Source organism: Mixophyes fleayi, chromosome 6 (assembly GCF_038048845.1).
Source record: "Mixophyes fleayi isolate aMixFle1 chromosome 6, aMixFle1.hap1, whole genome shotgun sequence".
Classification (NCBI taxonomy): Eukaryota; Metazoa; Chordata; class Amphibia; order Anura; family Limnodynastidae; genus Mixophyes; species Mixophyes fleayi.
This window is the reverse complement of record NC_134407.1, coordinates 153,437,749-153,463,810: the sequence shown is the minus strand read 5'-3', so window position 1 is coordinate 153,463,810 and position 26,062 is coordinate 153,437,749. Positions and strand designations below refer to the sequence as shown.

The window sequence follows — 26,062 nt, the reverse complement described above, 5'->3', positions numbered from 1 at the left end:
AATCAAAACCGTGACCCCAGTGCTGTGAGGCCCTTTGTATATTGCTCAAACATAAACCCAAGTAATGTAGTTGGAGTACTTTATTCAGACACTAAAACACTGCCACAATGAAGCTTCCAAACTGATTTTAGGAACACACACACCCAGCTGGGTAATTTAGGAAGAAAACAATTAACCTATTCACTGCCACACATGTGGTCAAAGTGGAGGAGCTCTGGCTGTTTACCTGGCTTTACTGACACACACTCCTATTACGTGACCGCTTTTACCAACATGTTCAATAGCTATCCAATCATATTATTGTCAGGCTCATTTTGGGACCCACACACTGAGATTTCAGAACAATTGGTTGCATTGATATCTCATAACATTGTGTGTGGCCAGAATTAGCTTCAAACACTAATCTACATGACATACTAGAAACACATCACAATCATTCCTAGAGGAGTGGCTCTGCCTGTCCATACGCTGTTGCACTGAACAATACTTGCAGTAAGTGCTGTCTAATATATTAGTCAGCAGACCAGCCTAGATAGGCTTTATATTGCACAGTCCCCATGTGACTGTAAAAGGATTCATATAATACCCAAATCACAGTAAAAAGCCCACAAGTTTCCTGGAAATGTGGCTACAAACTGAGGTAACAATACAAAGCTAATTGTAAACGGAGAAGAAATCTTTTGTGCGGACTGCACGGAGGAGGCTGAGTAAGTGGATGGGTGACATCACTAAGTCTAGTATTGGATTACAGCAGACACAGGAAACACCCACTGCAGCCCAGTATCCAGCATTGTGAGGCTGACAGCCTGGAACGCCGGAACACTGGCCTGTGTCTTACTGATCCATCCAAGTTCACGCCTGGACTCTGCACTGGGGAGATCCAGTTCTCTGTAAGTACAAAGATAATACAGTATTGGTCCTATAGCCCATGTGCCGCTCTCCAGATGTGTCCTCATTACTATTTAATGCTATAGTCCGTGTACTTGTTATGATGCATTGTATGCCTCCCGGGATCTGAGGAGTTAATAACAGTCTCTGTAGAGTACACCAGTATGCTTTGGATATTCCTTTAGACCATTTAATGCAGACTTGGGCAACCTGTGGCTCGTCAGCTATTAGTCCCAGCAGAGATTGCTGGCACTAGTAGTTCCACAACAGCTGTGTAGAGCCACATGTTGCTTTAGAAGATTGTTACTATGACATAACATTACAGCATCTGCCTATATTAGATTACTCCTAGGCAAAAGAAATAAGAAAACTAATTGTAAAATATTCTGCTATCCAGGTTTACTACAGGATTAGTACTTGACACGGCCGCTTATTTATAACTCCGGAGGTGCCTGTTGTTGTAAAGTGGCCATTTTTATCCAGTGAATACACATGATATCAGTCAGGGGCTTTTCTGTCCTTTAGGAGTTAATTCCAGAATTCTCATCTGAATTTCATTGCTTTGCTCTGTTGCCTGCTGGAAGCCACATGGTGTTTTGGTGTGTGATTTGTAAAGTTACTAACCAGGGCTTCCATATGTACCTAGTGTACTGAGGGCTGTGTTTACCATGTTGGAAAACTAAACACATGCTAGGGGGCAACATTAAATATGGTTACTTTACTTTTTTTTTCTTTAAATATATATATTTTTTAAATTAACAAATCCCCTAATTTACCCTAAGAGTAATGGAATAGGGGGAGGCAAAAGCATGTAGGGCCCTCAGTCAATAATGTGCTGTATTTTGTATTGTATGCACACTGCACGAGGCATCTCTAACTCTAAATAAGGCCACGATGCTGTAGCACTACAGTACATCTTGATAGGGAAATAACTAAGGCTTGGGGGCTCAGAGCAAAATGTTTTATAGGACTTGTGTCAACTGTATAGTTTTACGCATTATAATAGTTTGCCATCACAGGATCATATATATATATATATGCATATATGCTGGAATAGTACATGGTGAGACAACAAATGGAAAACACCACAGCTCTGACTATTTTTACATGATTACCTGGCCTCCTGTGGGCAGAAGGATTCATAGCATCCAAAAGTATCCCTAGTTTCCTTGGTGATTGTTTGAAAGTTCTATAGAGAGATGTTTCTGTGCAATATGCAAAACTTTGCATCACCATTTTACTATATGAAGACATACTTTGTGGTGAATTTTCCATACCTGTCTGTGTATATTTTAGAAATCCACAATATCTTTTGATGCGATTGAAAAGATTTCCGATGAACTGTATTCAATTTGATTCTTTGGTGGAAAAAAATGGTCTTGATCCTATCTGAAAGTTGTTAAAAGTTGATGACTTCCCTTCTTAAGCATAAGTGGACTAGTTCACTTTCATTTTTATCTATTTCTGGTAGACTCCAGTATGTGATTTTTGAAGCCCAGGTTTATTTGGCTCTATGCACGGGCTGCTAAGATTGATTCTTGGGTCACTTTTCACACCACAAAGCTTTTATTATTTTGATATAATTGTTAACAACTGGTGTCACAGCATGCAGGCCTAGCTTGTTGGCGTACTATTTGCTGGTGATGCTCAAACCAATCTGATTACTAAAACGTTTTATCAAAATAATTCTATATGCAGAGAAAAAAACAAAATAAAGAATTACGTATATTCCAGTAAAAATAATTGTATTCATTTGTATGAATATGTGAGGCGTTCTGCGCTCACAGAAAAAATAAAACATCAAGGATGACTCTATCCAAATGCTACAGCCATATAATTAACTTTGTCGACAGCTCTTCAGTGGATGCAATTTATTTTTAAGTTTTTGCTTTCTGTTGAATAAGTGAATATGATCTGCAAAACTACTGTCAAACATTACAACTCAGTGCCAGCACCATAGGTACAGCAATGATTGTCTGCTTTTAGATTTACGTATGACCTCCTCTAAGCTGGTCTGTGAGTCAAGTAGTGTGATTGTATGCACTAGATATAGATATAGGGTAACACCTATTGACTGTGTAGCAGTGACTATGCACATACAATATTTGTCTTTCTTTGTTTGTTGGTGTTTCCAATCACTCACTAAAATGCTCTCTTGATGCATTTTTGTTCTTAATGTAAAATTTCAAGTCACACGTAGTAAAGATTTTCTTTGCCATCAGAATAAAATGTATGTTTTGTAATATTTAAGAGAGTTTCCAGGTAAAAGTCTTGTGCTTTGTAATAATTCTATTTTCAAACTTTCCATGACTACTAGTTTACAGGTGCTAGTGTGGGTTATGGCACCCTTGTGGTTCTACTGGTAGGGGGAGGTTTTGTTATTTGAGAAATTCGACACTTGGGCAAAGTTGCCCTTTAGTTATAATAATTGAATCTGCCCATGCATATACATTGATGAGAGGCATTCAGGATTTTCTTGAAATTTATGGAAAGATTCCACCTCAGAATTTTTTGGGCCATTTTCCTGTCACCCCTCCGCTGTGCTGATGTGGTCCATGATGATATTAAGACCCTCCACAGAGGGTTATTTGTGAGTAGGCTACATTATGAGCCCTATGTCAGTGCTGCCTCCTGTTCTCCTTATTGTGGTGCTTCAGGCACCCTGGCAGTTTTCCCAGAACAACTTGGTGATGGACCTTTGAACGTCATTCTATTGCTTCAAACATGAGTCAGGGTTCAACATAGGGCCCTGTTTACAGGCCTACTCGCAGAGTGAGCTCTCTGTTGTAGGGATCTGATGCCATTATGGGGCCAGTAGGGCAATGAAAGGGGTCCCAAGGGCTGTACACCCATAATTGAAGGAAAACGTTTCATGTGCAAAAGCTTGTATCTCATAACATATACCATACAGACAGCCTGTAACAGCAGATGTTACCCATCAGTTTTAATTCCATAATAACACTTAATCTCTAGATCAAACATAGTTTTAGGATATAACCACACAAATATCCAGGAAACGTCCTTCTGAACCTCGATGTGTCATAAGCTGCGTAATGAAACTTCTATGCTATATTCAGGTTCACTTGGAGACTGGTCCGTAATACACATTATGGTGACAAGTGGCATTACTCAGGACAATGACAAACCTCAAATTAGCAGTTAAAGTAATAAAGATGTGTTTAATTGTGTTATAGCAGTTATAGTGTCACCACTATGGGCTTTTTTGAATAGATAATTTGCACATTTTTTTATTTATTTTTTAAACTTTTTATTTGTAACAGGAGATAGATATAGAACACAACAGTACATGTCAGTGACAAAAGTCAAGTACCAAGAATACAAAACATAAAGACTCGGGTAGAAGAGAAAAAGAACAAACAAAAAAAACAAACAAACAAAAAAATATATAATTTTCACATCCTGGTACGTTCCAGGTGTAAGCTGGGAATTAAAGGCCTACGGGGTGATTATAGAAGTAAGGAATTTCCCATTTCCAGATATAGATCATGTAATGTTGTAGATATAAAAGGAATAGAGCAAGCTGCCGAGATTTTTTTTTGTTTGTTGGGGGGTAAGAAGAGAAAGGGACTGGGGGGAAGGGGGAGGGACAATCATAATTTGCACATTTTAATCATCATACAAACACAAATGATATGATTTGTTGCCGACAGTGACTAACTACATTAGGTCTCCACAGTTCTTAGCATTTCAGTACAATTTCCACAGGCTTTTCATCTATCAGATGCATCTAAAGCCGTGTTGGCTAACCTGTGACACTCCAGGTGTTTATGAAACTACAAGTCCCAGCATACCCTTCCAGCAATAAGCTGCTATATATTGGCAAAACATGCTGGGACTTGTAGTTTCACAACACCTGGGGGTATATTTACTAAACTCCGGGTTTGAAAAAGTGGAGATGTTGCCTACGGCAACCAATCACATGCTAGCTGTCATTTTGTAGAATGCACTAAATAAATGACAGCTAACATCTGATTGGTTGCTATAGGCAACATCTCCACTTTTTCAAACCTGCAGTTTAGTAAATCTAGCCGCTGGTGTGTCACAGGTTAGCCAACACTGATCTAAGTGTTCTACACTGTGTTAATGTTCTCAACTATATATAATAGGTTGCACAATAATGCCCAACAAAATAATTTTATTATATACAATACTCCGCAAGATGTAGCTTCCCCCAGTGATATTGCACCAATATGTAATACACCAGTGATAATTCAGCAAGGTGTAATAGTAGTAGTATAACAATGTTGATCATGTGTAATGTCCCTTTCTCACCACGGAAGCCACGAAAACCCTTGTTCACTCGCTTATCTCTCGCCTTGACTACTGTAACCTTCTCTTTGGCCTACCTGATTCTCGCCTTGACCCTCTTAAGTCTATCCTCAATGCTGCTGCCCGCCTTATTTTTCTCTCCCACCGCTCTATCTCTGCGGTCTCCCTCCAACAGTCACTACATTGGCTCCCCATACCCTACAGAATTAAATTTAAACTCCTCACCCTCACCTTTAAAGCTCTTAGTCAATCTTTCCCTCCCTACATCTCCAATCTCATCTCTACCTACACTCGTACCCGCCCCCTCTGCTCTGCCTTTGACCACTGCTTCACTGATCACCTCCTCTCACTCTCGTCTTCAGGACTTTGCCCGGGCTGCTCCCCTGCTGTGGAACAATCTTCCGCGTTCCATCAGGTTAGCATCTACTCTCAAAGGTTTCAAGCGTGCCCTTAAGACTCATTTCTTTATTCAAGTCTATCAGTCCTCCTCATAACTTTCTTGTCCTGGCTCTCTTCCCTAGTTAGTACCACCCTTTATGCGTCTCCCCCTTCCCTTTAGGTTGTTAGCTCTCATGAGCAGGGCCCTCTTTCCTTGTGTGCTCCTTCTACTGTTCCTTCACCCTCTGTACCTCTTGGCCTGCTTCGCTAGCCCTGTTTTCCCAGTTTTATTAATCTTCGGCCTTCTTGCTGATTTCTACTATCCCTTTCACTATCTGTCAGATATAATCTGATTTGCTTTACCCTGTCACCTGTGTTTGTATATATTTGTGTATCATGTTGTGTCTTGGTTCTGTTTTCTGTATATGTAATGTACGGCGCTGCGGACCCTTTGTGGCGCCTTATAAGTCAAAGATAATAATAATAACAATAATAATAATATGCCACTAATATTACACCAAAAAGATAAAGCATGCCAGTGTGAATCCACATCAGGATGTAATATGCTAGTAGTGATGCCAGTAGAATGTAATATTGGAACTCAAATGATGCCCAGCGAGATATAACATTGTTATTGCCTGTTATGACTTAATTTGCTAGTGTTAATGTAAGGTAAGATGTGACATGCAGTAATAATACTCAGTAATATCCCAATGAGCGTGCCCAGTAGGATGTAATATACCACTAATAATACCCATTAGGATGTAATATGCCAGTAATAATATCCAGTATAGGGTAATATGGCATTGTTAATGCCCAGCAGAGAATATATGATGTCTGCAATAATGCCAGTACATAGTAGAAAGCTAGTCATAATGTCCAATATTATATGTCAGGGTTAATGCCCAGTAGAGAGTTGTATGTCACTGTTGATGCCCAGTAGCGTCATTACCTGTGGCACTTACTGTAGGCAGCAGTGGATGATTCTCATTGACATGTCTGGACACAGGGTTCAGTGTCCCTCCTCATGTAGCATTGTGGTGCCCTTTGCTAGCTTCTAGTGTGCCCCTGTGGTCGCGTGCTTCTAATGGCTTGCCAGATTCAGCAACTATTGCTATGCTTGTAGATGAGCTGCAGCCAGGACCTGGCCACTCTAACTGGCTGTTACTTGGGATGGGTCCCCTCGTGATGGGAAGAGCAGCCTAGGTGCAAATATTCCCTGCCTGCTTGTCACACTGCCGCTGTACATATGTTATTTATCTGTTATTTACAGAGTACCTGTTGCTTACAGACAGTGGAGGCAGCCTTGTGGTGGGCTGAACCAATGGTCAACTCATCAATTCACTAGAAATTAATGACATCAGAGTGAATTTTGGTTGAGCCCACAAAATGGCTGCCCCCTTTGTGTGATGTTGATGTGTCCAATTCTTTACATACTAGAATTCTCGATCAGGATAAAATGTGTTATATTTCCATGTACAACTGGACTGCTGGGAAGTCCTGTTGTAACAATATCCTGCCTAAATATTGACGTTTAGAGTCTTCAAGCAAGTGTATTTGGCGGTCTAGAGCATACTTGTCGACTAGCTCTCTGGTAGATGCAGATGAGAGGTCTATAAAGTCCTGTAGGTGGGTCAGATCGATGAAACTTGCCTGATCACACTTCAGTGGGTGGGTTTATGTTTTAAAGACTACCTCATCACCTAATGGAGGCAGCCATTTTATGGGTTGAACCAATGTCCCAGAGTGTGCCTATCAATTCACTAGGAACTGGTGACTCATGAGTATTTGGACATGAAGTGCCTCGGTGAAGTCACTGGCTGCTAGTTAAATAACAGGCTGCATTATCATGAATATAAGATTTACCCACAAAATGACTGTCTTTCCTGAGTATAGAAAACAGTTGATTCTAACAGAATGATGTACCCAATATTGAATTGTTACATTGCACAATTTCAGGTCCAATAAAAATAAAAAAATAGCCTTGGTTATTTTGGTCCAGTGCTCGCTGGCCAGTAAACAAGAACCATATCTTTTTTCACTGGCGCCAGGGGGAATTTTATTCCCATTCAGATAAAGCTAAGAATTCAATCTGCTTATCTACTATTACAAGTGGCTAAGCTATTCCAAAACAAGAACATGTGTTTTTCAAGCGGCAATGACAACTGTGACCGTCATTACTTTATAAACAATGCAATTAACTATCACTTTTATATATACACAGTGGAAACTGCTATTTTTTGGGCTAAACCTGTCTTTATGAGAATTCACATTGTGCCTTATGCCTCAGTGATGTAACTTGTTCTCAATATATTGTTAGGCTGAATATTGGTTCATGCTAAAGAATGGCTGCCTCCACTATGTGTAGGAGAAAAATCCTCTTCAGTACAGTACTTGCCAAACTAAAGGAACACAAAGCACTGCTTATTAATGCAAGTCACAGTCGCAGTAATGACGGGTTAAACATTTTTCTTTCTATTTAGATAGTTTACCAAAAAGAGGCATAAAGTGAAACAGGTGGAATACAGGAGACAAGTCTGTTGTGTAAGGTGACGAGTTCACGTTAAGCAAACAACCAAACACGTCCACTGGACCATTTATTACATGTCTCCTCACCATCTTCCTTGTTGCCTATGAACTAGCTGGAAGCTGGAAATGACTGAAAGAGGAACTGCTCTATTTAGTTTAGAACAGACTGAACTGCACTGATTTATGATGACAGATGTTTTTAGGTTACATTCCTGACATTAGCTTCCCTGTCTATATGCCCCTCTGAACAATATCATAATGGCACTCATAATAATTGACACAACACTTAGCAGTGGAGAAAATATGGCCATAACCTTTTGATTTAGTTTTTTCCTTCCTAATGTTAAGGGAATGGGCACACCAGATGACCAAGTGCCTTATAGGGCCATTGGAATCCGTGCCCAGAATTAAAACAAAGTTTCCCGTATGTTGTGTCCATTCAACTGACCACCTGACTCTCTGTGCTGGTGACAAACCATTGCGTGGAGTCTCCTCCCCCCCAAACTTCACAGTACAGTCCTTCCTTTTCCAGGCTGTGACATTCAACTTGAATATCTCCATTTTTTATTTATTTCTCTTTTCATGTTATTTGCTTTTTTATATAACTCCTTGAATATCTTATTTAGCATTTTTTGAGTTCTGAAAAAAATATAACATAACATGACACAATAGAAATATTGACACACATGTAATAAACATTAAAAATTCTAAACCTCATGATGGGGTTTACCTTCTGTGTTCTACTGGAAAGAGGGGTGGTGAGCGCGCCATCGGATTATGTATGCCCTGTGGACCCAGACATGATTCTGCTAACCCCCTCTCTTCTTCCTTTACCCACCTTTGCCAAGCTAATAAAACCCAAATGTACTGCATGCTCCCCCTACAGGGAAAATTTTGTTGTTCCTCCTCCTGAAACAACAAGACCTCTCCAGCTCTCTTCTGTAGTCGTAACCTACTGGCTGATTCCTGTTGGGTGCTTTATGTGTTAAAAGGCAGAAACAGTTTGTGTGTTTGTTTGTTTTCAACAGGCAATTTCAGGCAGAAGTCCTATTCCAGTAAATTGTAGAACCACACATTTTAATATGCAATTTTTTTAAGTGGAGTTACCCTTTAAAGAAAAACATTCATGATCAATATTTATAATTCCAAATAGATAACCAGGCCTAAATTGTTCAAGGCAATTGAAATTCAATCTTGCCAAAGGGCTTGGCTCAGAATTATTAGCTGCCTGGAAAGGGGTTAATCTGACACCATCTGTTTAGACATTGAGCAACTGTTCTAGCTAAACATCATGGGAGGTTACAATTTATCAGATTGCTGTCACCAGCAGATGTTTCCACCACAAACATAATTGTTGTAGCACTTTTGGCATTTACCCATCATGACAGCTTTTAGATAAATCTCATGCCACTTCTTTTAGGAAATATGCACAAGCGTAGCTAAGCTCTGTTCACAGTGACGGTGGCACATCAGATATTCTCAGCCACATACTATAAATATATATGTCAGTAGTATACGAGCAACAAATATGCATGATATCCCCAGTAATAAACCAGCTGCAGATATTCCCAAAAATAAGGCTCTGATGGCCATGGGTATGCGGGCACTTGTAGTTCTACAAGCACCAGCACACCCAAGCAGATAATGACTGTCAAGGTAATTAATCTCAAGGTTGCATCCCAAATTTTATGCGTATGTTCAGTAAAATTGCGCTCAACTCTAAATGAGAGCTTTTTACACTTGGTTGATGCCATGGGTAAACTATCATGCAAGTTTTTATAAGGTGTTAGTTGAGAGACAATATAGCATTATATAGAGAACTTCTTTAGTGCCTCTTTTTACTTTTTACTCTCCTATTTTTATTTATTTATTTGGCTGCAGCTTCCCTTTTCTTTATCCCGTGTGTCTTTAGGCCAACTTTCTTGTTTTATGTCTATGTTAAAGTAAACTGAAATAAAAGCTCTCGGACCTAACTAGAATGACTGGAAAAAGAGACATTGCTAAATACTGAACTGTATGCTATAGATAGATGTTTGTCTAACAATAAACAAACATGTATTATTAAACAAAAATGTCCAACCAATAAATATTATCCCTGTTGTCTTTAGATCTCATTAGGGTCTCCCATGACCTGGCTTATTAAAATTATTCTATATACTATACAGACTGGATCATATGTTCACTATGATTGTGTCTATTCCTGGACTACACACTGCTATACACAGCTGATGTGGGCTAAACCAATATTAGGGTATGGACACCCTGCCATTTGCCATTTAATTTCTTTATACATGCATTTAATATGCATTTAGTTGTGTTTACAAATGCGTTTAATCATACTTGCCTACTTTCGCGAACTTCTTTCCCAGGAGAGGGGCGTGACTGGAGGGAGGAAGGGGCGGGGTGTGGCCAATCGTGTCATTTTGGCCCAGCGACGGAAATGCCGTTTTGTCACAGGGACGTGGCCAAAATGACCCGATTCACCGCGAATAGCGTCATTTTGGGAAGGCAGTAGTGGGATGCGGGAGACTTGCCAGCTCTCCTGGGAGTCCGTGAGACCGATGGGAGAGTTGGTAAGTGTGCGTTTAATTTAAAAAATAAATTTAAAACATGCATCTGTGAGAAAACCGTTATCTTGTTTATGCTAAACGCATTTGGGTGGGTTTTAACCGCATCTCATTGTGTATAGAATGCGCTGAAAATTTGAGATGAGTTTTCTACTGAGCTGATGCCTACAAGACGCACTTGAGCTTTCAAATTAATGCACAGAAGTGCAACATGAGACACATGCACATAAAAATATATAGTTTCATTTGGCACAATGAATTTTATTTTCGCATCCATTTACATTCGCTTAAAAACACATGTTAAACACATAATTTAATCCAGTAGGTACATAGCCTTCATAAAATTGCAGTTTATCAAACTCCCTAGGAATCTGTCTATAAATTCATAAGGAGCCAGTGACATATTGATGTATAGACTGCCTCAGTGATGTTGCTAGTTCTCAGCAATCAGATGCACTGTATTCTCAAGAAATGTTGATTCGGCAAACAAAATGGCTGGCTTCACCATAAGAAGCAGGTTACACCCTTTGTCAGACTACCATACATAGTAACGGCTTTATACTGGAGATCAGAGCTAATTATTCTTTTTAGAATTCATACAATAGTGCTCTGTTCCTGAACAATTCCATATATAGGTTGTTTAATTGTGACAGATGTTCTGCAGTTTCATTACTGCTAAACACATAGCCCACACCGTCCCGCTTTTATATCTAACCTCCATTCATCATTTCAAGTTTTTATTATTTCAGTCCGGAAAAGTCTTTTTTTATATATATATAAATGTCGCACTTTTTCACTGATTAATTAAATAAGATTTGTCATTGATGTAGGTGTCTTACATCTAGATGACTATTGTTTACTATAGATGACTGTAATAGATGTAATAAATGTTGGTTCAGCTGAAATCATTTAAAATGAGTCAACTCGCGATAATTGAAATACCCAAATGTTATTGAGCAGGATAAGATGTGAAGTTATATGATGCATAGTATTTACAAGGCTGTTTGTAAAGGAAATGCCCATTCCAGTAGCTTTATATGAAATATAGTTTTAGGGCTTGGTCAGACCTGAAACAATTGGGAAGAATTTATTCAGTTGCTGTACAGTTTAAAAAATGAAAGCAAATATCTGATATGTTGTTATAAACAACATCATTTTTCTACCACAGTTAGTTTTGTACCAGTTCCAAAATGTCCCTTATTATATGTTGTTGCTGTATGCAAAGATACCAAAGAAAGTTGCAGAGACCAATAAGAACCTGTTATGGCTGATTATATAAACAAATTTCCAACCTCTCATGAGCCCAACATGATACATATGGTTTGGGACCACGTTACATGATCTCTCTGTGACTGGATCTTTTGAAAGATGGGCTATGGTTACTGCAAGGATGGATATGAGATGTGAAGAAGGGTGAAAGACAGCTGAAGTGCTGTGCTGTTAAATTTCCACCATTGGATACTAATTAGTCACTGGCAGCAGCCCTTACATGATATCTGTTGATGGGGGATACTAATTGTCAATACTACTGGTGTTTGGCATATTACTGACTTTACTACTAATACTACTGCTGAGTATGATGCTGGGCACCATACTACCAACATTACTGTCTCCACCTCCTCCATTGCCCTGCACAACTTGGATCAGTTGTCTCTCCCCACCCTTTCATTACCTACCCCACCTAATCCACATTTGCCCACATCTCTAACATCACTCCATTATGCACCTACTCAACCTACTCAATTTACTTTCTTTCTCCTACTCACTTTTACCACACTTCTCTCCAAATTCCTCTTTACCTTTACCTCATGTTCCTCCCCTGCACCAAAATACACATGCGCATAGTAGCGGCTAAATACTTTTGACCTGAATCTCTTTTCATTTTCACTAAAACAACTACTCTATCCTATGACTACCCTGTCTTGTCCTGATCAGGCTTCCTCTTTCTACAACAAAACACTCAATTCATCCCTAGACAGTGCTGCTTCAGGAACCACGATTAGTCTCTGATGATCCAAACTTCAACCATTACACACCAAACAGACCAGCTACTGCACTGCTAAGCCACTGGAGGCAATTATACTCCTATACCAATTTCCTCCACTATAAATTCATCCTTTCATCTTAAAACACTGCCCTATCACTAGACAACAAACCATACTTCAGTTCTCCAATGTCCACCCCGTCTTGTACACCCCCCACTCCCGTCACCTGTTTGCCACCTTTATCTCCCTTCTCTGTCCACTTTATCTCCCTTCTCTGTCCACTCTGTCCACAACAAGGAGCCCCTCCCCCTTCCTCCTCACAGACCATGATTTTGCCATCTTTTTCAAAGACAAAACCGGACCCATTCAGCAAGACTGAACTACTTCTCTGCGCCGCTGGCTCTTCGTATCTTCCAGAATCCGACTAAAATTACTTGCCCTTACCTACAAATCCCTCAACAACACCACCCCTTCATACATCTCAAATCTTATCTCAAAGTACTCTCTCAGATCTACCTTTGACCAGCTCCTTGCCTATTCTCTGGTAACCACCTCTCACTCCCTCCTACAAGACTTGTTCTGTGCCGCTACCTACTTATGGGATTCCATATCTGCCTGATCAGAATCTGCCACAGCCTACACATTTTTAAATGCTGTCTGAAAACCCATCTATTTATTAGCGCATTAGATCCCAGAGGACAGGTCATGTGACAAGGGGGTAAAGGGGGACGTTGTGATGTCGCTTCATTAAGCCCCCCCCTACTATTCAATGTTGTACATTTTTGCATTATATAGTAGCGGCTATATGGTGCCCCCCTCCACGGGGATCCGGGAGATTGCCTTATCTCCCGGGAGGACTCCCCAAAATTCGGCAGCTTCCTGGAAATTCCGGGAGAGTAGGCAAGTATGTTTAAGCTGTGCCCCCTGCCTATGTAAGCTCTCATTAGCAGGGCCCTACCTGCCCTTTATTTTCATGTCTACTTTTATTTTGTCTACTGTGTATGTCCAGTTTCCCAACTCTCTGGTGCAGAGCACTATGATAATAATAATACTGGTGGCATATTAATGGGCATTTTAGTTACTATGGCCATCTTACAACTTCTGCAGAACTTGGCACGATATTACCAGCATTACTGCTATAGTTTGTATATTAGTGGACATTACTGCTACTGCTGGAATGTTTCTAGGCAATACTACTACAGCTGGTATGTTCCCAGACATTACTATTTGTATAGTATATATAGTATTACCACTACTGTTTGTGGCATATTAAGGTATATGTGGACATTATGAGGCTATATGGCATAATAGTACAATGTGGCACGGCATGAAAAACACTGGACAATCAGATTTAAAGTACACAGTACTGTGTCAGTTATGGTAAAATGACTCAGATACATTTTTGTAGTACTGGAAATAATCAGATTTGCTATAGCGTGCATGCTATGTATTAGGTATGTGCTGTAATAAGTATATTCTTTGTCGCCATACTTTGCATGTCATTTGTATATATATATATTTTCAATGTGTGTTGCATTGTATTACACATTGTACATTTAGTATAAACCCTTTCCCTGTAAATCCATGCTACTTTTGCAGTGCAAATCAATTTGGCAGGTCTCAGTCAGTGCCTTGTATTCAGCTAACAAATAGTTTTATGTATGTTTACTTTTTCAGATATGTTTTTGAATGTTACAAGGCCCCATTCATTTTAGGGTACATATATTTTAAGTTTAAAGGACCAGTAAACCTAACTGAAATTCTTTTTAAATAAATGTCTTTATAAAATATCTCCCTACCCCATACTCCCATGAAGATGTTTCTCCATTCACAGCCATCCCTATGTTCAGATGATCAGCTAGATGTGCGAGCTAGGGATCCCACAGCTGACACTGCCCTCCCCTCATCTGATATACCAAGCACAGGAGGGGGAAGGCAACGACAGTTCAGGCCTCCTGTCATGGAGTATGCGGAGATATAACAACGTATGCATGCTTTACTGGTCATCTGAAAGTGGGACTCCTGGGAACAGATATTCTATGTTTCCCTGGCAGGGCTTTTAACGAAGACTCTGCGCAGGAAGGGGGTATTTAAGTAAAAATGTGTTCAATCTAGGTTTACTAATGCTTTTTATTGAGCTTCCACATAATTGTAGATGAAGGCACATTTTGTGCATATTACATGTATTGCAGAACTGCACAGATCTTGGTCAAATGTCTTATTTGTTCATATACTACACCAAATATATGTGTCCGTAATTAAAGCCATCACTGTGTTCTTGTTACACTCTTTAAAGAAAACGTCCAGAACTCCTGACCTCTAGAAGCCGTATGCTTTATCTGGGAATATCTAAACAATTTAGAGTCCAAAATGGAGTTGCAATAACTTCTAAATCCAATGGATATAAAGCCTTTCCCTAGTACCAAAAGGAAAGAAGAAAGATGGCTATCCCTTTGCTGTGTACCCCAGGATAAATTGATTGTTAAAACACATTTTATTCTAATTAATTTTAGTTCTGATAAATAATGTTATTAAAAAAAAACAAAAAACAGGCAAAATATTTAAAATATAGAGAAGTGAAATGGAAAAAGGTTTGTGAATTATAACCTAAAATATCGGTATTGTATTTATTATATGCATAATAATTTTATCAAGATCAATAAGAGACTAATGGGAATTTTAGGTGTATAATGAAGCTTAATATGAATTGAGAGTTACCCGACCATGTTTTAATGCATAAACTTTTTGTCTAGAGTAACTGGGGCTTGTCCCTGCGCTTGAAGATGACGACACACACTCTAGTAGTGGTCATCTTCCAGCTGAACCAATATGCCTGATATTGACTCGAATTCTATTAGACCGGCATCAGAGTATTTGTAGGGCCACACATGCTGAGTATTGGGCTACTTACCCCATACTGCACTTCGTCTGGGTAACATTAGCCCCTTAAAGATATGTCCTCCCAAACTAACACAAACATAAATGACTAGTCTAAATATTTTGTGTAAAAACAGTGTAGTGTTGATAAATCCTTTTCCTTTTGCAGACCACTTGTCCGTGCTGCTACAAATGACTGAGAGATTTCTTAACGACACAGGATTCATATGGTAATAGTCATATTTCATTTCTCAGTTTTAATCAGATTGATTTTCAGCAGATTGTGTTATTTAGTGAATACAATTTATATGATGTGAGTCTAGACTGCAAACTCTTCAGTTTCCAACATATAAAATAAATTTTTTTGTGGATCTATAGAACGCTCCTGACACAGAAGTCTTTTATGAAATAGAGATTACGCTGAGATACAAAACTGGGAAAATATCCCAAGTATAAACTAGCTGTTTTTTTTCCAATAGAAAAAGAATGCAAAGCCACTTTTTGAAATGAATATGTATCAAAGGATGTTTATTACAGAGCTGAAAAATATTACTGAATTAATTGGTGGATCCCACCAGTTAAAGTCTTCTCTGCAGCAGTAAGGGTAACTATTTCATAGAGCTCAGCCACGTTGCTTACTGCAGTTACAGTAGACGCGGCTGCCGGCTAAAATAGGGACAGCAGAGGGGATGTGAAACTTCAGGCTACTGTCTTTTTAAACTCACTTGAAACATGTCCAAAAAACATATTAGAAACCACTTTAGTATATTATTTTCCACCAGTAGGTAGCAGAAAGGTTAATAAAGTTTAAATCATCTCATTATCAGTTGAATAATAATCATCTAAGAAAAAGCATTGTATTACTACCCCTAGTTTTGTTCAATTCAGGCCTTGAATAGCTTGTACCGAAAAACTCGCCTGGCTGGGTTAATGCTCAGCCACTGCTGTCTTCTTGAGCCACACATAAAATACAGAGCATGCCACCCATCTGTCCCTCTCCCATGCAAATTGGGAAAAGAGGGAATATTTTTTTTTTTAACAAGCAACAAAAAAGATCAAATGCCCTCCAAAAACAGAACAATACACAATGGTAAAAAAGATAATATAAAATATGAAAATTCATCCACTGTCGCAACCCTTTCCGAGGATGCCAACCTCCTATATGAAAAAGATGAACAACAGGGTGCGTCAAGTGGAGAATCCCAAGTCTTCAATAATAAAAAATTCTATTGGACAATATAAACAACCAATAAATATTGATGAACCATATGAACATCAACCACAAATATATGCACATTGGCTATTTTTAGGTATTTTTTTGTCTGGTACAGGATCCTAAAAGCCCTTATAAGGCAATAGAGGATCTGTCACTTTTGTGACAGATTGTCTTTAATAGTAGGCTTTGGGCTAGATTTACTAAGCTGCGGGTTTGAAAAAGTGGGGATGTTGCCTATGGCAACCAATCAGATTCTAGCTTTCATTTATTTAGTACCTTCTACAAAATGACAGCTAGAATCTGATTGGTTGCTATAGGCAACATCCCCACTTTTTCAAACCCGCAGCTTAGTAAATCTAGCCCTTTGACTTTTTCTTTCTTCCCTTTTACTCCCCCTTTTTCTTTTGTTCAAGTTTGTTACATCTACGATCTCTGAGGATATTGAAATCCTTAAAAGAAACAAAAATCATTCAGTACAAATTAAAGTTTTACATATAGTTTTCATGCATTTCTATTTTTTCTTATTTCATCCAGAAAAACATGAGATAATGAAATAGAAACAAGTGAGTGTCCTATGGGTAGATAGTATGACACTGTTTATAAAACTGCTCTCTTAAGAGCACTTTCAGTCTGTTATCCTCAATTGTTTCTGTCAGAGTTTAGCAGAGATCTCCAATCATCCACTTAGATGACACCTTTCTCGATGGCCTTCGCATGAGAAATCTGAAACATGTCCATTTTCTTTGCCATTTTTAAAGTAACGGCTGATTTATGAAAAAAAGACTAGCTTTCTAGTGATATGATTGTAAACTTAATAAAAAAATTGCATTTAATCGAAAACATACACTTTAAATGCTTTAAATATAGAGCATATATATATATATATTTAGACAACAATATCAGGTAGTGTTTTATTGATTGTTAAATGAATATTTGGATGTGGTAAAAAAAAGAAATAAAAAAACAGCCTTAGTGTTTGATATTCGCTTCCTTGTTGTACAGACATGTAAAGGTGATTAAAAGGCATTTCAGTGCTATTGTTTGTAAATGTGAGCAGGGCCTGATTAAGTGTTCAGACCACCCTAAGCTACACTCATAGCACCCCCTTACCTTTCACACCAGGCTAATCCGCGGTAGGTAAAACGAACTCATCTTTAATTCAAAATCCGGCTTTCTTCAATCCAACCCTCCAACCAGTGTTAATGTTCCTGTGCTTTCGAAACTTAGCAGCACTTTTTAAAAGGGTTACAGACATCTTTGTCACTCATTTATTTTTGGTTAAAAATTCAAACTGTCTGGCAGAACAGAGGCATGAAGGAGCGCTACTGAGGGGGAAGATGAGGGGGCTGTCATGTCTGCGACTTCCGCCAACCTTGTCCCTCCTACTCTCTTATCCGCAAGCGCCCGCTCAAGGATGGTTCATTGTCTTCAGCCTTTACCATGGGAATATGTTGAGATTAAAACCTTGCTACATTTTTCTTATATGTTTTCTTTTTACTGTGGAGAACAACTATTCTCTAATATTCTTCAATATTATCAAGTTAATTTCAATTTATACCTCTCTCTGTCACAATTGGGCACCCCACTTAAGCCTCACGCCCTAGGCTGCAGCCTAGTCAGCCTATTGGATAATCAGGGCCTGAATGTGAGTTTATAGTGATATTGGGTGTGCCTATATTGAGGCTGCTGTCTCAGGCAGCATGTTCCATGGGCAGCCAAGTATAGGGAACTAATTTAATGAATATTAAAAGTCTAAATTAGTGGTATACATTTTGTTGGTACAGCTAATAATGATGAAATAAACCCACAGCCAGCATTTTGAATCTTCTGACACATTTGAGTTCTCCAGGAGTGAAAGCTGGAATTTCCCCAGGCTGCAAAACGGCGGCAACTGACCGTGGTCATCTGAAAACGGCGGGGAATACAGGGGATGAGTTCCCAGTAAACGGTGCTGATGTGGTTTCCTGTTGCGAATCCTCTGTCCGTTCTAATCTGGCAGAGTTGCATCATTGCCCGCTTACGTATATTCAATCCTGAACAGCCAGACAGTGTAGCACAAACATGAAGTAAAGATTTGTCTGATTCCGTGTTTAAAGTTGAAACTGTTGTAGTTGTATTTTTATTCCTCTTCTCAAAGTTGCAAGAGCAATCTTTCTTTATATACTGTTGCTGAATCTGCTCCCTCCTTTTCTCCAAGAACAGAAGTGAGAGGGAGCATTGAAATTCCTAAATATCTCACGGTAAGCATGTTGGCAGGTTCAGTTTAACGGGACACTCCTACCATACATTCCACCATACAAGAAATATAATTGACAAATTGGCGGCTATTATGGTAAAAAAAATAATCTATGCTCGTTTCCTGTGCACCTCTATAGGATGCGAGGAAAAATGAGTGGAAATTTCTGTAAAATCTCCGGAGACGCATCACGTTACCTTACGCCGTATTGTGTCTACACCAGGTGCATTTGGCTGAAGTTGTTCAGCGTAATTCAGTGGACTAGCACTGGGTGACACTGGCTTGCAGAGCTACATTAATGTCTGCTACCTTATAATGTGTGAGAGGGAAATGTTTTGGGAATGACGTGCAAGAACAGTAATGGGATTTCCCTCTATGCTGTTGATATGATGTATGAGCTGTAACTAGGATAATAACTCAATCCTGCCTCTGACATAAACCTGTTTTACTGCTTAATTTTCTCCTTCTTGTAAAAGGCACGCAGATTAGCCCTTATAGCATTTTCTCACCAGACATTTCCGGTTGTATGAAACAGAAATCACTATGGTTTGGTGGTGTTGTGCTGCATTGACATAAGGTGGACATTCTACTAACACAAATAAATAGTGGTCCAGGACGCCCACTCCACTTTTGTTGTGTCTGATTGCCCAATAAAACAGTCCGTTTTTAAATATTTTTTGTTGAACACGTTGGGGCTTATAGTTATTATTGTTTATTTAAACATTGCCAATCATATTATGCAGCGCTGTAGAGAGGATATATGGTCATTCACATCAGTTCCTGTCCATTGGAGCTTACAGTCTAACTCACTAACACAAACAAAACTAGGGTTCATTTTTGTCAGAATCCACTTAATCTACCAGTCTGTTTTTATTGTGGGAGGAAACCTAACAACATGAGGAAAGCAATGTTACCACTGGGAGAACCATACAATCTCCACACAGATAGGGCCCTGGTTGGAAACTAACTCATGACCCTAGCACTGTGAGGCAGCAATGCTAACCACTGTGCAACTGTGCTGCCAATATATAGTTACATTAGCACAGCCCCTCACCCCAAGTGTTTAAGTAAATGCGGCTAGTCACATAGATGTATTTTCCCATAACTAGCAGTATCCTCGCCCCATGTTAATTGGAGTGTGTAGAAAGCCCTATATACCCCAAGCTTCTAAATGGGACTGGGCCTTTACAGTTATGCCCAGTTATAAATTGCCACTAATACAAACCATATAAAAAACTGATTTCAATTTGAGCAAATTAAAACAAAAATGATTTGTAGCTTCTGAATGGTCTCATTACTTGAAAAGCCCCTCCGTAGTCATTTTAAGGTGATGAACTAAAGTTGTTAATGCAGTCTTAACTGATGTGTGTTATACTATAATAATATTTGCTCAAGAAATGTGTCTTTGTTGTGTTTTACTGTTGTGACCCCAGAAATACCTTTTTTTTGTAGTAATTTCTGTAAATCCCAGCTTTATGGCTTTGTAGCTTTTCAAAACTCCCTAGGTTATCTACAGAATGCAAGATGGCTGCTCCACATTGCAAAAGGACCCACCACAATTTACACAAGTGTGCCTATATTTCCACCAGAGCACATAGGTTATCTTTACTGTAATGATGTGGGGAGTGTGGGCCTCATTCATATTCAAATGTGTGGACAGATTTAGAGATACAGTCGTGCTCCTTGCATTGCAGTATGGTTTGTTCCGGAGCAAATTTGCTCCTTTTCTGCTTTTATCCAAACCCTAAATGAGGCCCTGTGTCTCTAACTGTACTTTTGATGTGACCTGTTCTGTACCTCCATGTTGCACTTTGGAGGAGAGGCTTAACCCAGGCACACTTCGAGCAATGCAGTAAAAACCTTCACACAGGCAAAATGACCACCTGCAACCCGTATCCCCTCACTCACTGGCTATTAAAGGACTAGTGTGACACTTTTCTACAGTCCAAAGCACACAATGTAGCTGTACACCAGAGGTGCTGGTGCAAAACAAAAGCATTTTGTGTTGTGCATTCGCTGCACTTCGTAAATTAGCTTGTTCATGTGCAATCATTGTGACAATAAATCACACCTGCCTACTCTCCCGGAACTTTCAGGAGGCTCCCAAATTTCAGGTGGTCCTCCCAGACTCCCGGAAGAGTAGACGGCCTCCTGGATCCTGACTGCATTCACTATAAAATACCAAAATTCACGACACTGAATAGCGGAGGCAGAGATTAATGACGCCATTAACCCCACCTCTGCTATTCAATGCCATGAATTTTGGTATTTTTTTAGTAGGGACCGGGGCTATGGTGAATGATGGGATGATGTTGCCTCACCCCCTACTATCCCCTGTCACATGACCTGTCCTCCGGGCAAGTATGCAATAAACTACAACTCACATCATCCATTTTTATTTTGCAGTCCTTCCACCAGCTCTAAACAGGATCTGTCTCGTGACATCATCACCAAGCTGCTAGTAGCATGGTTGCTTCAACTAGTGTTTGAATCCTAAGAGATAAACAAACATGGAGTCTGAAGAAAGGGCCGGGCCTAAATCGGCATATTAGTGTCTGCTACCCATGGCAACCTAACTGAACAACATTATTTCACAGAAACCAAGGCATCCCTGGATCTCTAAAACATTGATGGCAACAGGCTGCCCTAGAGCCGCATGCAGCCCTCCAGACCTTCATCTGCTGTCCTGCTGTATTATTACTTTTGTTTGTTATAGCATGTTAACACTTTAACTGCCTGCTGTGTTATTACAGGTGATATATAGTATAATTATAGAGAGCAGTAAAAATAAAAGCCTCTTTCTGATGCTACATAATTACACATTAAATGCACTGGGTCCAAGTAGGGTTGCTAATTACTAACAGGCTCTTATACCAACCACTAAAGCAGAAATGCCCTCAAAATGGACAGTCTCCGTGCCTTCAAGCTCATTTAAATATCTCTGTGATCAGGTTACACATACAGGTGCATTTATAACGCACCCCCACTACAAATACAGATTTTGTTATATTTTTTTTATTTATTTTTTTTATTCTAGAAACTGGTAAAATGTCCATCTAATATGGATATGATGATGTGGACGTAAGGGTTTGGTAAATGCAATTATGTAAAATATGGGAGTGTCAAATGTTGCGGTTTACTGGTACATTGAGGGAAGTTACTGAATATTTATTTATTTTTAAAAACTACTTGCTTAGCAGGATTATATTATTTTCAAACCTGTTCACATACAAAGGACAATGCAGAAGTAGAAGTTGTGCAATCAATGTGTAGATTCATAGCAGGTGCTTGAAAGGGTGGGTTATCCAGCAAGGAACACAGAAGACATAAGAGTACAGGTCTAGGATAAGCGTGAGTGTTTCCTAAATCACATCTCTATAGCGCATACTTACCTACTTTCTCTAATCTGTTTCCGGGAGATGGGTGTGACTGGAGGGTAGGAGGGGGCGGGGCAAATTGCGGCATTTTGGGCACGCCCCTCGTGGCGGAAATGAAGCTTTGCCGCGGGGGGCGGGGCCAAAATGACGCGATTCACAGCGAATCGCATCATTTAGTGGTGGCTGCAGTGGGATGCGGGAGATTTGCCAGCTCTCCCGGAAGTCCGGGAGACTGACCCGAATTTTGGGATTCACCCGGACATTCCGGGAGAGTTGGCAAGTATGCTATAGAGGCGTTTTAATGTAAACTCCCAGGTATAAGTGACAAAGCTGCACATGTTGTATACGTTTGTTACAATCCAAAATGTCAAGTATGATGTGTAGCAGGTTGTAGGTCATGTCAATATTGAAAAAGAGAATTAGGCTGGAGAGGAAAACTTGTGGACATTTTAAAAAAATCCCCATCCCTGAATCTAAATCAATCTCCTTACATTCCTCTTCTAAGGTAGTCTTGCATGCTCTGGTGATGATGTGCCCCCTTCTAGGGTGAGACCTTGCCTCAATCCATTTATCCTGCACAGTGCAGGCATCGACCATGTTCACATTAGGCCTTTTTTGTAGATGTTTAGGAGCAGGAAAGGAAAGTGAAGCAGATTAAAAACTCAATTTCATGTAGACATAAAGAGAATAACGGAATCCATAACCGTGATAATACTTCCTCCATGGCAAGTACATAAACCACACTTAATTAAACATAGGCGTACTTCATAAAAGTACTCAGAAAAATGATCTTTAGCTGCTATATTAGGTTTTATTTAAGCAGCACATTTCTCCATTGTGAAGATTTTCCACTGTTTCATTACCCTGAGTTTATACTCATGGAGATTCAGTGTGTTTGGCGGGAATGGTATTCAGGGCTGCCAAAACCTCTGACAGCATAAGCAGAGTGTAACTTTTCCGTATGTTTCATGTCATTGTATGTAATTTGTTTATGTAATGTACACCGCTGCATAGCATGTCGGTGCTTTATAAATAGAATGATAATAATGTTTATGTTGGTGGAAGAGCTTTGTCTTCTAGTTGGTGGTTATAGTTTTAGAGGAGAGTAAGTCTCTTTTCTTAGTAAATTGGTGTCACTAATGCACCTGACTGCAATTGCTTACGTGGCCTTATAGGATTTTTTAAATGTTTCAGTGCAGCAAACTAGCAACTCTAAAAATGTTAGTATTGGTATTCCTAGTAGTTGGTGATTATAGAAATGTCTAGGTAGACTACAAGTAATGCATTCATTTCTGTGGATTATGAGGAAGACATCTGTCCTGGGTTTTGTTTTAAAGGGGATATCCATTTATTTGGATCACCTCAAGCTACATATTGCCTCTCTCCCCATCCCATCTAGTCCTTTGCTTACCTCTAACAATCTGCACTCCTAGTATTTTCCACACATGCTTTACCTTACCCGTGACATATGAATGGAATTTATGAAATCTGGTTTAGAAATGTTGCAGTTACGCGCAGCAAGCAATCAGATTGTCATTTTTGTTGTAGAGCTTCATGCCTCCCAATATTTAGAATCCCAAAAGTTGGACAAAATAAGCCCCACCCCCATTTCACCCACAAATGGGCAAATTTGTGTAAACATCCGCCCACTTTCCTGTTAAGCCTCACCCCTTTGCAATTTACGAATCGGGATGTCTCCCCAAAATCTGGACCAATAAGAGGTATGCAGTTTAGAAAGTAAAATCAAATTTGTGATTGGTTGCCATAAGTTACAGCATTAAAACACCAGTTTTCATATATATCCCCTAAGAGCTCACCTAGGATACATTTATAGTATTCTAATCGTAGCCACACCAACTAAAAATGGATTCAGCTCAGTGGCGGGCTGGACCGGGGGGCTCAGTCTAACGGCCGTTCGGGCCGGCCGCCTCCGCACCCCCCCCCCCTTCCTCCTTGTGACATATACAGCCTTGCAGTGACACACATGTCCTATACATTTGTTGGCAGTCTCTGTGACTGTCTAACCGGCGCTTAGACCATTGACCCCTTTCCATTGACTTGCAGTAGATCAAGTGAATAAAGATATTGCTGTGCCATTGAAAATCCCGAGGACAAGCGGAAGTGGGTTTAGGATCATTGGACTAATAGTTTCCACCCCAAACCTGTTTACTTGCCTTTACTAGATTTTTAAAAAAATGTTAGTTAAAGCATGTTTCTTAGCGCCAATGGTAATCTGGTCTTCCCAAATGTCATGGAGAAGAGTTTCATACCCTCCAGGACTTTTGACATCCGAGCCTTATTCCTTTGTGGTTTTTTTTTTTCTTTTTTCTAGTTTTTATCTTTCCTGTACTAATAAATTCAGGTTTCATGAAGTAATAAATTCAGGTTTCATAAGAAAGTTTTGCTAAACGTTTTCTTCATATGCAAGGGACTAGACATTATTTAATTCTTCTCAAAGATGAGTCACAGGCAAAATGAGTTGGTGAAATTGGATTCTCATGAGAGAAAACATTTGATCTGTTCCCTGTTGACATAATTGACAGACATTTAAATTTTGGAATACGTAAGTTAATTCTAACCGCATTTCAGGAAACTGACTGACATAAGTTGAAACCAAAAATTCAGCATTTTTCAAATGACGGAGTGTGTGACGTATTTCACAGCAGTTATACCAGTCACATCAACATCATAGCCTAATTCTTAAAGGAGCCTATATAAGAGACATCTAGTTCTCTGTGACAGCAGATGAAGAGTTATAATAGATGCAGAATTGGTAAGTTATTAAGAGACTTTTTATTCTCAATTCTGTCTTGACAGAGAACATTTTTAAATATTACATGTTAGAATAAAATAAATCTTGCTACATTTTATTATTATTATTTTTTTTACAATCCTATATTTTATTTTCGCTAATCTCAAGACACTGATTTGTATTTTAAGTCATGTAGATTTTGGAATCCACTTCTAATATTTACCTATATTTACCACATATTTTTATTATATGACTATTATTATTATGTAAATATTCAGTTTGTCATATTATGCTTACTTATATTTTTATGTATGTGCCTTTCAGCAGTTAACCTAACTCAAAATAAACATTTCTACTACTTTTTATTGCTATTTCTTTGGCTGATTTTTCTACTTTTTTCTTCCCACTAATCTTAAGATTCTCATTTCTGTTTTAAATCATGTCAATTTTGGTCTCTCTTTTGGCACAAAGATATCACTTCTAATATTTACCTATGCACCAATGGTAGTTCCGCCACTGACTTGTGTGTTTGTTTATGTGCCTTTCTGCAATGAACTCAACTGTAGCTCCTATATTTCATTCATTACATCCTAATTTACACTGACATTTTTTTATTCTTCTTGAATCTGCTCTCTGCACTATCTCTACTTGTCTCTGCAATCCCTCCCCCTCACTCTTTGTAATCCCTCCTTCTCGTCCATTCCCATGCCTCCCTTCCTCCTCCTGCATCATGCCTTCTCACACTCCCTTCCCTTTCTGCTCAGTCCCTCTCTCACCCCTCACTCTCTCACCCCTCACTCTCTCACCCCTCACTCTCTCTTTAGTCCCCTCTCTCACTCCATCCCCTTTACCCTGTCTTCTCTACATGTCACTCTCTTCTCCACACCCACCTCCACTCTGTCTTTCAAAACAACCCCCTCCTACACTTTCTCCCCTGTTTCCCCCTCTCCCTCTCTCTCCCTACATT

General features: G+C 39.3%; 1 protein-coding gene across 3 annotated transcripts in view; it reads left to right on the top strand.

Annotated features, from left to right (window-relative positions):
• Positions 1-511: 511 nt before the first annotated feature.
• The window catches only part of PKIG (cAMP-dependent protein kinase inhibitor gamma), a 55,130-nt gene continuing 29,579 nt past the window's right edge, over positions 512-26,062 (top strand). Inside the window, exons 1-2 of one of the 3 annotated variants that reach the window (XM_075176814.1) lie at positions 512-890; positions 15,684-15,744. The gene's annotated coding sequence lies outside the window, so the exon portion shown is untranslated. Of the gene's footprint in view, positions 891-15,683; positions 15,745-25,020; positions 25,117-26,062 lie in introns of those variants that run through there. The other 2 variants (XM_075176813.1, XM_075176815.1) reach the window with 2 other exon arrangements.